The following is an 8,576-nucleotide window of genomic DNA, read 5'->3' as shown; positions in this document are numbered from 1 at the left end:
TGAACCTTTGGAAAGTACTACCCCATGACCAGGAACTTTTTGGGGGGTCGATCAATTACCCCAGAACTAAATTTAGACCCTGGTTCCTGTGGTCAAAACACGCATAGTTCCTCGAAGGTTCCTGGTTCCTGGGGAAAGTTCCTGCAGTGGAAATCTTTTTTCTTCTTTTTCTTCTTCCTCTTCTTCTCCTTCTTCTTGTTCTTTTCGTTCTTATTATTCCTCTTCATCCTCTCCTTTTTCTTCTTCTTTCTCTTCTTCTTAGTTGGAGGTATGTTGACAGACAGGTACATACTCAGCCTGAATGAAATGATTGGCCCTGTGGCTGTCACAAGGACAGATTTCTTTCCATTTATTGTCAGAGCGTTTCATTTCTTCATTGTTACCAGGATGTGAAGAGAATTTAAAGATACATCACAAAATGTTTAGAGATCAGTGGATTACCTGCCCTAGCTTTAAGACTCTACAGAAACAGCTGATCCTTGAGTAAAAGCAACATGAAGTCAGATCAGCCATGTCATCACGACACCCGCAGTTCAGTGCTGTGGAGCTACACCCACACCTAGTTACTGCAGAGCATGTACAGGTGTTAGTTCCCTGATTACCTGCGTCACCCAGAGTCTCGTGTGCATGTAAAGATACTGAGTATTACTCCTGGCTGTAGCGGAGGGATCAGAGTTAGCATTATAAGCTACAATACGTTTGCAGCACGGGTCACTTCAGGAAGGGATCCCTTCCTGTCCAGAGCCTCATCACCTCATGGAGCTTTAACTCTCATATTAACCTATGTGGCTGCGTCTGTGAGCTGCCAACAGCCTGTGTTTGTAGCTCTTATTCATTGAGAGGTGACGTCCCAACCTCTCACTGCTCTGTCAAACAGTCGACATGAAGCAACAGCTGGTGTCAGGGCATCTTTAGTGTGTGTCAACATGTGGGTATCCATGACAACAAGGTGCCATCAGAGAACCGTTGTTTCACATTTATTTTTTAAAGGAAGTGAAATCATACTGTGGCTCAGACAAAGCATGATGTGGATATGTGCTATGTACATAGCTCATGGGCTTTGATTTATTGTGACTAAGATATTGAGAAACCTTCACACCTACCGTGACTGAATCTGTTCACCCTCATGTTCTCGTTCAGTTGATGTACATGCTCACAGTGCTGTTAGATGGATGGACTTGAGTCTTTACGAGACAGCATCTCTGGACACAGAGATAGCCATAGTTCTCAGAGTAAGGAAGAGAAGCAGCCTTCACTCCAAGGTTGAGCTCTGACACTGAAGTAGTTTCTTACTCCAGGTGTGCTATTCTGATCTGACTTCTGCACTCCAGCCACCAGCTGATGGATAGCTGCACCTCGTCTAAACTTCATTTAAAAATCTCCACAGCTACAAAGCCACGTGTCCTGTTTCCCATTCAGATGTACCAGCTCTGTGTCTGCTGCATGTTCACTGACTGTTTTATTTATACTCCTGGACTAAAAAACTGCATTATCTGTCATTTCTTTCATGGTTTTCTGTGAACATTTAAAAGAAGTCAAAAAGTCAAATATCAGGTGAATGATGATAAACAACATGAGCTCATATACATGTGTTATCAGAGATTTTGCAATAATAATGATGACACTGAGGTGTGTGTGTGTGTGTGTGTGTGTGTGTGTGTGTGTGTGTGTGTGTGTGTGTGTGTGTGTGTGTGTGTGTGTGTGTGTGTGTGTGTGTGGGGTCAGTTATCTGATTCAATGATCCAACAACAGTTTTTCTCTCTGATTTTCACTGTTGGGTGAATAATAACCATGTGAAAGTATGAGTCTGCACAGGAAGTCATGCAAACTACATGAAAGTCACTAAAAAAATTCATTACAAACCACCAGGATAACTAATGCATATGACTAAACTGAGTTCAGGTGCTGCAGCCTGGTCCTGTGTCTGTCCTGGTTTCTGTGTCCTTCTGGTAAACTGGATCACCTCAGACTCACAATTACCTGTGCCATTTCTCTGCAACATGAAGGGTGGTCTGCAGAGGACTGAGGTGGTCCTGATGGATCTTCTTGGATGTAGCATGTGTTTGGGGGCCAACCATTTGCAGAGTGACTGTGGTCTGACATGACAGTGTCCTGTTTATTTTGTACAGTGCCATTTTGTTTTTTGTTGTTAATTATTCTGATGTTGCAACTGATCAATGTCATGAGGAGAGGATCCTCTTCCTCAGTTCAGTGTATTACTCTGTCAGTCTGTCGTCATGCTCTCCTTTCTCTCTGTTCTGCTCCTCCTTGGATGATGTGGTGCTTTACCTTCATAGGTCTTTGATTTTTCATTAAAATAAAGGGGACCTGTGCCTCCCCACACCACCCTTGGTCTCCATTCATTCAGTCTGATCTCAGTTCTGGTTCACTCTGGAGGCTTCTTTATGAAACAGTCCTGGTGAAAAAAGGTGAATGAGCTCAGTATTATTGATAATCATGGACTTAATAACTGACAGAATAAACTTTCCATCTGTCCACACTGGTTTTAAAACAAAGCTTCTAAAATGGTTTATCATGCTAAATAAATAGCCTATATAATAACTATAACTATTATAGCTTGTTGGGACTCACCCAAGAGACCAGATGTTTCTTTGCTCCACAGACAAAGGAACTCACTTCCCCACAGTTCCTCACTGTTCACACCTCGGGATGACCCTCCCCCAGGGACCTCACTGACCAGTCAGTGTGGGTCAGTGTGTGACATGTGACCCCGCAGGGTGTCACCAAACAAAACCAGATATCCCTCTTTGTTCTCTTTTTCTCTTAGCTCCTCTATTCTCAGCTTGCTCAGGAGAGCAGCTCCTGCTCTCCCCTCTCGGCTCTTGCTACCTGAGACAACAGCTCTCTTGCCGGCCTGCACACACTAAATGACAACACTCTTCTCCTCAACAGCAGCGACCTGCTTATGATTAACTGAGAGTAAACCAAGTTCTCTTCAGAATCAGCGGCTACAACACAAGGCCAACCAGCTGATTTTCCAAGCAATAGGAGTCACAGCAGAGTTAGCGTGGAACATTTATCTCTGTGAGGAGAACAAAGGCGATAACAGCGGAAGCAACAGTGGTGGAGTAAAGTCTGTCTGGCTAGACAGGACTTTACTCCACCAGGAAGCCACCCAACTTACTTGACTTTACAACAACACTGGAAAGGACCTCTTTGTTTTGTTCCAAGGACTGGGTAACGTTAACTGACTGGGCCTAACCTCAACTAGCACAGAATAGCACAGCTATGCAGCCGAAGTCTTAACTTTGTTAATGTACCTGTTGATTAATGTCTTGTTGTTGAAATGTTTGCTTAGGTTGTGGTTAGTCACACAGTTAATTGAGTACTTGTATGTTCACACACATACCTGTAGTATGTCTCAGTTCTTGAACCTGCATGCAGCTAACTTTCTCCCTCTAACCTGGTACCTTTAGATTACATGAGCTAGGCTAACAAAGTAACTTACACATTCTGTGCAGTCTTATTTGTTCAGGTCATGTGGTCACAGCGACCACTTTGAATCGGCCATCTTGCCTTTGTCTGTGTCCCCCCATATAGCAATACAAACAAACAAACACACACACACCTGTATATACTAGATTAGACATTGTGTTTTTACTCTGTTCCATTGTAAATAAATGTCTTTCCAAATTAATAGTAATAATTTGAGAGTGAAACAATATTGGTTATTTTGCCTATTAGTTTAGGCTGGTGCCCCCAAGGACTTTAATTCATTTTAATGTTAATATTTTTAATATTAATATTTTCTTAATTTATGATTGTCAATAAATTGACAAACAACCGAAGATCCAACATTTATGGTGTCCAGCTCATGAGGCAGAGCTCAGACCCAATATAGCTTCATTTTTATTGAACAGATATTCTTTAATCCGACAGTATTCCTGACACTGATGATGATTTTACTCTCTTCTTTATCACTGCGGCACAGAATAACATGAGGAGACTGTGACCACAACTGGAAATAAAGACTAAACCTCTGATGTCTTTGATTAGAACAATTAGCCACACACTGTTAATTATTTCCATGATTATAAATTAACATTTCAGTCGGTCTGACTCATCAGACACGACTACATCACAACTACTTCTCTTTTCTTTCTCTCCTCTCTGCAGCAGAAACAGTCTGACATTAACTTTAACTGTTTCATCTGCATCACATGTTCATAACAGTTTGTTCATCATTAGACAAAAGCGAAAGTACTCAAATGTAATGATAATTCATGCACTTATTTACAATATATCTTTAGTCTGACTTTAATAGAAAATATATTTAAACATGGAAATAACATTTTTTTATTGTAGTTATGTGATCATATCGTTTACATTTCACCTTGTTGAATATCACCTGTGGACGTGGTTATAACAAAACTTAAGAGCAAGTATCAGTGTTTCTTCTCATATCATATTAAGTACTTCATTAAATGGTTCAGACGATGTTGCTTATAATTAACAACTCCGACTCTTTCACATGAACGTGCTCGTAACTGGACAGGTAAACCCAGGGTTAACTAAGCCACTTGATAACCTGCTTTGTAGTACAGGTTATCAGTATGGCCAATGTTAGGTTAAGTCAAGCCAGATAACTAAAAGTTATCCTGGGTATGATGAACTTGCTTCGTAGTACAGGCCTCTGGTTTAATGTCAACAACAAGGGGTGCTGCAACAGCTCATATTTTTCAAATTTCCCCATACATATTAAAGTTTGACTATGCACCACAGGTCAAACTTTAACACACTGTTGAAGGAAACTGAGATGTTCATGTCATCAATATCTGATATGTACGGTGGCTGTAAAGTGCAAATCACAATGACAAATAGGAAAACACAATTATAAATCACAAAACACAATGACATGAACTTCTAATGGAAAAGGTAGGTACTTGCTATCGACAAGGATTGTCGCTGATTGGACGGAGCTGGGAATAGTTCTTTCTTCTATACAACCCTCTTTTTTAAATGTGTCTTCACATACTCATTGTGAAGTTGTTCAAGGGTTGACAGCATATCAAGTATCACCCAGTTGTTGGGACTCAATCATTCAAGAGACCAAATGTTTCTTTGCTCCACTGGACAAAGGAACTCACACTCCACAGTTCCTCACCGTTCACACCTGGGGACGACCCTTCCCCCCACGGACCTTACTGGCCAGCCAGTGTGGGCAGCGTGTGACATGTGACCCCCAAGGGTGTCACCAAACAAAACCAGATCTCTGGCCCTCTTCTCGCTCTCTTCTCCTTTGGCTTGCTCTGGAGAGCAGCTCCAGCTCTCTCCTTTCACTTCTTCAAAGGGCAACAAGGCCCCAGCCCAGGTCAGCTCTGCTACCTGAGAAACCAGCTCTCGCGCCGGCCTGCTGCCAGCAGCCTGCAAATGCTCTTCTCCTCAACAACAGCGACCTGCTTCGGATTAACTGTGAGTGAACCAAATCCTCTTCAGAATCAGCAGCTACGACACAAGGCTAGCTGATTTTCCAGGCAACAGGAGTCGTAGCAGAGTTAGCATGGAACAGCTAACTCTGTGAGGAGAACAAAGGAGATAACAGCAAGCAACACAGCCAGACAGGACTTTACTCCACCAGGAAGCCTGCCAACTCACTGGATTTCACAAAACACTGGAAAGGACCTCTTTGCTTGTTTCCAGGACTGGGTAACGTTAACTGACTGGGCCTAACCTTCCACAGCATAGCACAGCACAGCATAACTAAGCAGCAGAAGTCTTAACTTTGTTAATGTACTTGTTGATTGATGTCTTGTTGTTGTAATGTTTGCTTAGGTTGTGGTCAGTCATACAGTTAATTAGGTACTCGTATGTTCACACACATAGCAGTACGTCTCAGTTCTAGAACCTGCATGAAGCTAACCTCCCCCCTCTAACCTGGTACCTTTAGATTACATGAGCTAGGCTAACAAAGAAACTCACACCTTCCCTCTCACACACCCCAGGTGGTCCAGCGGCCATTTTGAGTAGTTTCTTTGTTTACCGCCATCTTGTGTAGTCTTCTTTGTTCAGGTCATGTGGTCACAGTGACCACTTTGAATCGGCCATCTTGCCTTTGTTTGTGTCCCCACAAACACACACACAAACACACACACACACACACACACACACCTGTATATACTAGATCAGACATTGTGTTTTACTCTGCTTCATTGTAAATAAATGCCTTTAAGTATAACTACTGGTGTGTTTAATGTTGCACAAGCGTGAATATTGCCAACCTCTACTTGGTAGAATTCCAATCCTTCAACTTTAACTTACTGTTGACTTGGTAATTTGGTTATAGTTAGTAAGCTAATTGTTAATCAGAGTTCCAGATTAATGGTAATAATTTGAGACTAAAACCATATTGGCTATTTTGCCTATTAGTTTAGGCTGGTGCCCCGTGAACTTTAATTAATTTTAAAGTTATTATTTAATATTAATATTTTTAATATTAATATTTTCTTAATTTATGATAGCCAATAAATTGATAAACAACCAAAATTCAACACATAATTGGTGTCCAGCTCATGAGGTAGAGCTCAGACCCAACACCGTCCTGCATCAAAATTAATCTCTAATAATCACAAACATTGAATCAAAGGTAGTGCTCATGTTTACATGTGAAAGCATTTTCTTCCTTGTTTCCTTCCTTCCACTAGAACCGCCAAGATGGTCTGATAGACCGTTTGAGCTTTTATTATCTAAATAACTTTGTTTAAATAAAAAGTACAGTTCTCTCAGTCCATGTCTTTTCCTAAATATATGTTTTTGATGTTTTCTGAAGCCTAGAAGGTATGAAAAAAAACCCACAAGATTTCTGAGCATTTATTCCTCTGACCACCAAAGCGATCATATATATGGGGTGCCTAATGTAAAAGTGGCTTCAATTTTTTGTTGATATATTTTGAAAATTTAGCTCACTTTTCTCACATTTAGCTAATTTTCCTCTCATTCCTCATCAGACAGAAATTCATGTAAAACATCATGTTATATTTAATTGTTAAGAACGTGTATATGTGAAAAAAATGTATCTTAAATCTAAATCTAAATATTAAATCTAAATTTTAAATGTTAAATCTAACTGTTAAATGTAACTCTAAATGTTGAATTTAAATCTAACTGTTAAATGTAAATCAAAATGTTAAATTTAAACCTGAATGTTAAACGTAAATCTAAATGTTAAATGTAAATCTAAATGTTAAATTTAGATTATCTTGATCCTGATATTTTTCTCCATGCTCTAAAACCAATTGCACTTTTAGATCACCCCTGTCAGTATTGTTTGTACCGTGCTTTTGATGCATCTGTTGAACTGAATGTTTTCTGATTAAGTAGATAGATAGATACTGTATTTATCCCCTAGGGGAAATTCATGTGTTCATTAGCTCATTGTTGATAATAACAATGACAATGACAATGACAATAATAATAATAATAATAATAATAATAATAATAATAATAATAATAAATAAATACACAATAATAATTAAATTAGTCCACTTCCTTTGGCTGAGGTGTTGTATAGCCTGATGGCAATGGGAACAAAGGATCTCCTGAACCTCTCTGTTCTGCAGTGCAGTGAGATGAGACGTTTGCTTCTGTAGCTGCTTCTCTGTCCTGCCAGAATGTTGTGGAGAGGATAGTTGGTATTGTGTAAGATAACCTGTAGTTTACTGTCCAGGTGCACATGTAGGTATTTATAAGTGTGCACCGTTTCAGTGTCCTTCCCCTCGAATGTTGAATGGCTGAAGGGTGGGCCCAGACCTCCGAAAGTCGATGACCATCAGTGTCGTAAACAAAAGTATATTTGAGTCCCTGTTGTCTTCTGTCTTTATTTCTTTTTTAGCAGTGTGTGTGGCTTGTTTTAGTTATAGAACATGTTTTTTGTATGGAAACATGGAGCCCTCCAAAACAAAATGTTGTTTGTTTTGTAACAGTCTTTGGAAGACTACTGAAATGATAACCCTTAAGGCCTTAACCTGTTAAGCCCTAGGTATGCTAGGGGGTATGCCTCGCCTAGACAGACATACCCAAAATAGATCAAGAGTAGCTCCACAACTATCAGGTCCATTTGCAAGAGCTTGGTCATTATGGATAGGTAAGATCTAAGAGAATGTATTCCATGTGTGAGTAACATTGTGTCTGTTACTATAGTTGAGTAAATTGTGATAAACCAAAGGAAAAATTAAATTTTTTGTCCTCACCTAGAATTTATTTTAAATTAGACAGTGGATAACACCATGATAACAATGGTCCAGTGCACTTGGAGGCCACTGATTTCATTCAGAAACTTCATGACTACAACTGTAACAATGTAGGTTTTGTAGGTATGGGGCCAGGCAGACTTTCCATTTGGAAACTTGGATAGCCAAGGTACCCAAATTGTGCCAAAGGGTTTTTTTTACCTCTTGAAAGGAAATTTGGCTACAGAATACTAATGATTTCCACCACAGGAGGCTATGTGCACACAATACAACCCTTAGCCGCTTCATTTACCCTGTGTTCTCATTTACCCTGTGCATCATCAGATTCTGCCATCGTGTAAAAAACAACTAAATTGTATAATTTTGTCT

Source organism: Seriola dumerili, unplaced genomic scaffold (genome assembly GCF_002260705.1).
Source record: "Seriola dumerili isolate Sdu_G_001 unplaced genomic scaffold, Sdu_1.0 BDQW01000025.1, whole genome shotgun sequence".
Taxonomy (NCBI): Eukaryota; Metazoa; Chordata; class Actinopteri; order Carangiformes; family Carangidae; genus Seriola; species Seriola dumerili.
The sequence above is the reverse complement of the archived record's forward strand: the minus strand, read 5'-3'. Positions refer to the sequence as shown.